This window comes from Octopus sinensis, linkage group LG24, assembly GCF_006345805.1.
Source record: "Octopus sinensis linkage group LG24, ASM634580v1, whole genome shotgun sequence".
In the NCBI taxonomy this organism is placed as follows: domain Eukaryota; kingdom Metazoa; phylum Mollusca; class Cephalopoda; order Octopoda; family Octopodidae; genus Octopus; species Octopus sinensis.
The window spans coordinates 30,295,653-30,304,189 of record NC_043020.1 but is presented as its reverse complement, the minus strand read 5'-3'; the positions used below and the strand labels follow the sequence as shown (position 1 = coordinate 30,304,189).

The following is an 8,537-nucleotide window of genomic DNA, read 5'->3' as shown; positions in this document are numbered from 1 at the left end:
CCCCTTCCTTTTGAACTTCTATATTGGAATAATGACAAATCTCAATGATGCTTGATAACCTTTTTTTCCAAAGACAAACAGGTGAACCCATTACAGCAGCTTGGCTCCTTTTTTTTTGTCTTTTTGACTGCTCTATTACATTATACATGTCCCCTATATTTATGTGGCGGCTCTACCTGTCCATTTTTCTAACCATCAGTCAGTGTGTGTGTGTGAGGGAGAGAGTGTGTGTGTGTGTGTGAAGTTTTCCATTCTAAAGGTTGTTGCTGTTTTCATTTTTGGGGGCTGGATGCCTTTTCTGTCCCCAACCCTCCACTTGTTTCCAAATAAGGGAATATTTCCCCATGGCCAGACATGTTTTGACAGAAGACTGGAGATGAATGGCACAGCTTGTGTGACATGGCGTTCGTTTACAACTACCGGGTGGTATAAAAACAAAGGCCCCCACATACTACTGCTTGACAACCTGGGTTGGTTTGTTTAAGTCATCATAACTTAGTCCTTCAGCAAAACAGACTTGATAGAACAAGTACCAGACTTTAAGTGGTCATGGTGGGGTGGAGGTGGGGGGTCGATCCGTTTGACTAAAACCCTTCAAAGGCAATGCTCCCGTATGGCCAAAGCCCAATGATGAAAGCAAGTAAGAAATAGAAGATAAGTCTGTTGAAAATCCAGCCACATATTTAGACCCTGACCCTAAGGGATAAAATTATTTGCAGCATCTGGTCCGGTCTTTCCTTTCTGGGTTCAAATTCTGCCGAGGTTGATTTTGACTTTCATTCTTTAGGGGTTAATAAAAAAAAGTACCAGTTGAATACTGGGGGTCAATGTAATCGACTTGGACCCTCCCCTAAAAATTGCTGGCCTTGTGTTAAAATTTGAAACCTGGATTAGAAATAATATTGTTTTGTTGATTGAACAGCTGGAATATTTATGGCGGAGAAGTGACTGGAATATCCGTTTCCATCATTTTTTCAGATCTGTTGAAATGGCACTGTGCCTCAAACACAAACACATAGGAGATATATATATATACATATGCACACACATACACACACATATATATATATATATATATATATATATACACATATGCACACACATACACACAGATTCACACATGTACACACACTCACTCACACACAGACGCACACGCGTACATACGCATACACAATCACTCCCACGTCTTTCATTCCCTCCCCCCCACCGTCTCTCCATCTTTAACCCATAAATAATCTGTCTCTGTCCCCCTCCTACCCCTCCTCCCCTTCTTTACACAGGAAACAATGGAGGGTGCAGAGTTGGGGGTGGGGTTGTTTTGTTTTATTTTCATTTTTAAATTGAAGTCCATTTCACTTTTACAACCAACAAACTATAAATCTTTTACTCTCTTCCAACATTGCAGCTTTTTTTATTGGTAGGCATTGTTTCTGCTGCTGTTGTTGTTGTTGTTGCAGAAATGGTGGTGGTGGGAGGTAAGTGGGGGGGTGCTTGTTATGATAGTGGTGGGAGGGATGGCTATTGTTGTGGAGGTAGTGGTGGTGGTGGTGGTGGTGGTGGTGGTGATTGTTATGGTAGTTAGTGGTAGCTGTGATGGTGGTGGTGGTCATGGAGGTGGTGAGTGGTGATATCATGATGGTGGTGGTGGTGGTTGTGGTGGTGGTGGTGGTGGTGGTATTGTTGTTGTGGTTTTGGCTGTTGTAGCCTTGAAGTCGGTGCCAGGTTGTTGTTCAGTCCTAGGTCAGCTATCATCGAGCAAACCTACAGTAATAAATAAAATATTCCAGCCATGCCCATCCATCCTTTTTCCTATATACAGAGAACAGATGATCACATTATCCAACACAGTCTTTTTCTCTAAACTGATATTGTGTGATTTGAGGGTGATTCAGCTGTTATTTCTAGCAGATTGAGTGAGCAGCAGAAGCTTCCCTCATTGTCTCATAGCTGTTGTTGTTGTTGTTGTTGTTGCAGTAACAGCTGTTGTTATTGTTATTGTTGTTGCTGTTTTGTTTTTTGTTTTTGTTGGATTTATTTATTTAACTTTTTCTTCCTCTCTTTCCAAAACATAATTATTGCTTTATACAGTGTGTGTGTTTGTGTTAGGGGTGGAATAGGGGTAGATGGACATATTGAATTTGTGCCAGGCTTGTCAGAGGATTTATCATCTTTGAAATTGTATTTTAGAGAGCAAGTCTGTCAGGTTTTTGTAGCAATGCAAATTCTTTACCACTGCAACCACCACCACCACCAACAACAACACCCTGCCACCCTATTATCTCTCTCTCTCTCTCGTCCTCCCCTTCTATTTTTACCCCCCTCTTTTTTAATTTTTTCTAATTCCCCATGTTTCTCTTTTCTTCCATTTAACTTAACATTTTTCTCTTTCTTTCTGTTTTTCTGTCTCCTCTCTCTCTCTCTCTCTCTCTCTCTCTCTCTCTCTCTCTCTCTCTCTCTCTCTCTCTCTCTCTCTCTCCTCGTTAACCCTCACCAACGCCACCATTTCTGTATAATTCATTCCACAATGACAAGTCAGTATTTTGTGTCCCCCCCCGCCGTACCCCCACCCCATCCACAACTGCAAATATTGAAAAAAAAAAACCCAAATGAATGGCAGAAAAACAGGATGGGGTGTTAGGTTTTAGAGGTGGAGATCTAGTGATAGGGGTGGGGATTTTATGATGTGAGGAGGGAGGTCTAGTGTTTGGGGTGTAGGTCTTGTGGAAATCTGGTTTCAGGGGTAAAAGTTTAATGTCAGAGGCAGTATAAGGGGTGGAGATTGGTGATAGGAGTGGCGACTGGTGATAGGGGTGGAGGACTAGTGTTGGGATAAAAATTTAATGTTAGAGGTGGTATTTTGGTTTTAGAGATGGAAATCTTGTATTTGGGATGAAGATTTGGTGATAGGGGTGGCATTGTGGTATTAGGGGTGGATTTTGGTATCAGTTTAAGAGTAAAAAATATAACCACAATTGTCCAGTTATATTTTTTCATCAGCAAAGCTGTTAATTTGATGTCATCACTCGGACACTAACCACCCTCACTGCCACCCGGTCTCACTTTCGGTAGGTAGACATGCTTGACCTTAGTGATTAAAAAGTGATGTTATGTATCTATAGATCAACCCTAATCCAGATGGCTTATGATAAAAGACATTCTATCCATGACCATTCCATCTGTTTTGTATGTGAAAGTTTCAGATAGTTTTGAAATTAATCAAGAATTTGGAAGAATTTTGTAAAATAACCAATTTCCTTGTTACTGATTTGGTGTTTGGACAACAACTTAGTAAAAGGGACTTTAATAGATTCTGATGGAAGGTTTTTGTTTCAAGCATTTTAAAATGGTCAGTTTTTGGTTTATTGAAGAAGAGGAGGTCTTGGACAGCTTTGACGGCTGGTGTTTGGAATGCAGCTGAAGAGATGGCTTTTGTGGAGGGGCATGGCTCACTGGTTAGGGGATTCGGCTCTCAATCATAAGGTCGTAAGTTCAATACCTGGTAGCATGTTGTGTCCTTGAGCAAGACACTTCATTTCACATTGTTCCCCTCCCCTCAGCAGGCGAAAATGAATTGTGTCTGTATTTCAAAGAGCCAGCCTTGTCATGCCTTGTGTTATGCTAAATCTCCTTGGGAACAGTGACAGTGGTGGGGGGAGTGGTGGGGGCAGTGGCAGCAGTAGTGATGATAGCAATGGTTTTTCTTTGTTTTTGTTTGTTTTAATATGGCAATGCCAACATCAGAGACAACAATAGCCTTGATCCTCTTGCTTCCATGTTTCTGTCGAAATACACTGAATTCATTTCAGTTAATTTTGAAAATAACAAAGCATTACCTGCGGTAGATTACTTTTGACAAATGATTGATTGACTGAGCAATTAATGAAACAATTGATTAGTTAATTGGTAGAATGATTGACTAATAATAATAAAAGAAGTGAAACAGAAGCAGTCTACAAAATCTGTTTCAATACACAGGTTCACATCAAGAATCTTGTAAACGAAATAGAAAAATGAAATATTAGTAAAATAATTTTGTCCTCATTAAGCTGGTGTGAGAAAGAAATTAGCAGATGAAGTTTGTGTCAGCAGAGAATCAGAGGAGGGCCCAGGAAGGTTGGTGTGAAAAGAGTTTTCAAAAAGGTCAGTTTTTGTATCATGGAACAAGAAGTTGGTCTGAAATAAGTTTGTCTTACAGGGTTTAAAATGGTTTTTGGGGATAGAACTCAAGAAAATGATTCTGGCATAAAATTTCAGTGGTGGGAAGTTTCAATTTCAAAATGATAGAAACACAAGACAAAAGGTTTTTTTGTTTTGCAGAATCAGATGTGGTGGTCTCAGATGGGTTTATATCAAGAAGGGTTAAATCAGATTATCTAAAAGTTTATCAGCTTAGATTAGCAGTTGACTTGCAACTTATAAGCAGTTTGTTGTTATGAGGTAAAAAGAAAAATTTCAGTAACAAGATCTGAGATATTTTTGATAAGTAAATGGAATTAAATCACAAATAGATATTCCGCAAGATTAAAAAACGAAAGCCATTCTCTGCATTCAATTAGATATTCATTCGTTTTGTTTTTTCTTTCCTTCTCATCAAAATACCATTCCACAGATGAGTAACATTATATATACATACATGCATACATACACATATATATATATATATATATATCTACATATATATATATAGGCACACACACACACACACACACACAGATACACATGTATATATTAATAAATACTTCCATGTGTACATGTTCACAATACTAAACATGTCTGTTCCTAAAATATTCTGGCGTCACCAGTGTCTGGTTAATATTTGCTTCACAACTCGGGTGGTTTGGGATTTTGTCCTACAATATGGTACCTTGAGTAAGTTAGTGGGTTTCCATCTGCCAAATCCACTCACAAGGCCTTGGTCAGCCTGGGGTTATAGTAGAAGACACTTGGTCCAAAGGGGCCATGCAGTGGGGCTGAATCCAGGACCATTTGGTTGGGCAGCAAGCTTCTTACTACAAAGACCTGCCAGCACCTGTGTGTGTTTAGAGAGCCGAGATTGGAACTCAGCAGAGTCCTGTAATTGGGTCAGATCCTGCCAAACCATCCAACTGATGCCTGTTTGAAGAGATGTTAAATGATGAGGATGCTGTACACCCATGCATACATACAGCCTCACCACACACCCACACACACAGCAGATTCCCACACTCCATTCACAAGGTTTCACCTGAGAGTGTGCCATATTGTGGGATTGAACCCAGGACTCTGTAGTTTAACCACACAACCATGCTTTGCTACTGACCTTCATTAAAATTTGAACCAGCAAATTTACTGCACTACTCTCACTCAACCCTTTCACTCAACCCTTTCACTCAAACCTTTCACTCAACCCTTTCACTCAAGTCAGTCACAGTCTTTCGCTCTTCTAGTTTTTTGGTCCTAAATATAAAACTTAATTTTTACACACACACACACACACATATATATATATGTACCCCTCTCTCTTTCTCTCTCCCTCTCCCTTCTCTCTCCCTCTCCCTCCTTCCTCTCTCCCCCTCTCATTTGACTGTCTGCAACTGTTTTTGGTACTTTAGTATGAAGAGTGTTTATCAGTAAATCAAGTTTGGTGGTAGGTAGTTTTATTGTCCGGCTTCTTGTTGTTGTTGTTGGTGGTGGTGATGTTGTTTTAATCACTATAAAAGAAAAGAGTAATTAAATGACATTAGTTCAACTGTTTACATTTTTCATTAGGTCTCTCTCTCTCTCTCTCACACACACACACACTATGCATGTACACACACATATATTTATATGTATGTATGTATATATATTTACATGTATGTGTTTAAGTCTATACATTCATATATATATATATGTATAAATATTTATATACAACCACTCTTCTTTTTTATAGTTTTAATGCCCACCTCTCTCTCTCTCTCTCTCTCTCTCTCACATATATATGTACACACACACACATACGTACATATGTGTAAGTCTATACATATATATTACTCATCTTTCTCTACTTTTACGTATTTCTTATATTCTCTCTCTCTCTCTCCTGTAATGTCTGTCTGTCTGTCCCTTTCTGTTATCAATATTTATAACTTCCAAAGAAAAAAAAAACTGTTACTGTTTCTTTTTGTTGTTGTTGTTGTTTGTAATATAATTTACAGTAACCATAGCAACCATAAATATTTGGTCCTACCATCATAATTTCTACTTCACTTTTCCTCTTGTGACTTTAATTAACTTTGCTTTTTATGTATTCGTTGCCTCATTTTATATTCTTTCTTTTTACTTTTAATTGTTTTTATTCTTCATTTTTAGTATTAACGAAACAATATAAAATTAGTGAAACAAAAAAAACAAACAAAAACACAGAAACTATACTAAATCAACATTGAATACCAATTAAAGTAATAAGTGTTTCACAAATAAGGTACAACACCATAAATGTGCAAGGAAACGATTCGTTGTGATTAAATTAATCCCATCACTAATTGGTATTTTAATTTATCAACCTACACAAAGTTGGAAGGTAAATTTGACTTCTGCTGTATTTGAACTCACAACCTTCACAGCCGGAACAAATGCTGCGAGACATTTGCTCTGATATTTTAAGGATTCTGCCAACACACCGCCCGGAATAATCTGAGTGACCCTTCGTTCTGTTGGCACAATGACTGAAAATTTGGGAGACAGGGGGATGGGTAGTTGATAACGTTGAGCCCAGTATGTGACTGGTACTTTATTTTATTGACCCTGCAAAGATGAAGTCCACCTTGGAGGGATTTCAACTCATAAATGAGGCAGAAGAAATGTCACCAAGCATTTTGTCCATCAGGCGAATAATAATTCTGCCAGCTGACCACCTTCATAACAACAATAATCCATTCTACTCTGGGCCCAGGGCCGGAAATTTGAAGGGAGGAGGGGAGACATGTCGATTACACCAACCCCCAGTTCTCATTTGGTACTTATTTTATTCTTTTCTACTCTAGGTACAAGGACCGAAATTTCTGGGGAGGGACTGGGGGGAGGCAGTCGATTAGATCAACCCCAGAGCACATCTGGTACTTAATTTATTGACCCCGAAAGGATGAAAGGTAAAGTCGACCTTGGTGGAATTTGAACTCAGAACATAATGACAGACGAAAATAATTGCCAAAATAATTGCAACTCATGATTCTGCCAAGCCATGAATAATAATAAATGCTTTTAACATCGGCCGAAGGCTTCTCGTTGCTCATAAAAGGCAATTGAGTTCACAAAGCCAAATGTAGACCACATAGACCTGGACTTGGTTGTGCATACAAGAAAAACTCTTCTATTTAGCAGGGGTTGAGCTTGGGTTAGAAAATCTGATCCAGATGGATTGATCCTGGTACCTACCCGGGTACCTCTATTTTATTTGTCCACCCAAACAGATGTCTTTAAATGGATGCCACAGTAACTTTGCAGCGGAATATTCTAGTATTTTGGTCAACAGAACAATGTACTCCTTATATTAAAGTATAAGTTGTGGAGTGTCTCTGACCCTTTTCCAATAATAGTTCTGTTGAAACACAATTCCTTCATTTCAGTCAGTTTTGAAAATAAGGAATAATTCAGTAAAATACCTTTTTATTATTCAAGAGATATTTGGAACATAAATCGATCAGAAATTCTGAGCAATGGTTTTGTTTGAATCATTTTAAAAGATAAAGTTTGTACCATGGAAGCAGAGGTGGTCACAGAAGGATTGGTATCAAAAGGATTAATGTTATCCTCTGGAAGAATCTTTGTCAGACTGATCCTTTGAATTCAGGCACAATCTGTCTTGTACGAGTGGCTGAGTATTCCTCAGAGACCTTTACTATTAATGTCATCGATGGGTGGAATCAGTGTGATATACTGTGTGAGAAAGTTTGGGGTCTTTGGCTCATAAGTACAGGCAGGCTTCCTCACAGTTTCTGTCTGCCTAATTTCACTCTGCGGTCAGCTGCTGATTATAGACTTGAACCCGAATCCAGGACCCTGTGATTAAGGAGTGGACCTCTTAAATTCCTTCCCTGTTTGACTCTACCATTGGCCCTGTCCCCATAAATGCTCCCATACAAAATTACACACACACATGCACATGATCTGTATGTACGTAAGTGTGCATGTGTGTATGCATGCATACATGTAGCTATGTGGGAATGTGAGCATGCACGTATGAATGTATGTACATGTGTGCATGTATCCTTACTTTCACGCATACATATATATGCTTGAATACGCTTAGCCACACACACACACACACACACATGCTCACTCTCAGCTTAAGTATTTATTGCATGTTAGTGAAATGCTAATCAAATATTACACACACACACACACACACATCATCATCATCATCATCATTTAATGTTCATTTTCCATGCTAGAATGCACACACATGCACACACACAATGTATACATAACACACACACACACACACACACACACACACGTTCGTTAATTTCCACATATTTTGTTTGTGATTCATAATTGAAACATCTCTCACATGCTTA

General features: G+C 38.8%; 1 long non-coding RNA gene across 1 annotated transcript in view; it reads right to left on the bottom strand.

Moving 5' to 3' along the window:
• The window catches only part of LOC118767756, a 21,215-nt gene extending 15,423 nt beyond the window's left edge, over nucleotides 1–5,792 (bottom strand). Inside the window, exon 1 of the long non-coding RNA XR_005003667.1 lies at nucleotides 5,780–5,792. This is a non-coding gene — a long non-coding RNA (uncharacterized LOC118767756). The remainder of the gene's footprint in view (nucleotides 1–5,779) is intronic.
• Nucleotides 5,793–8,537: the final 2,745 nt, after the last annotated feature.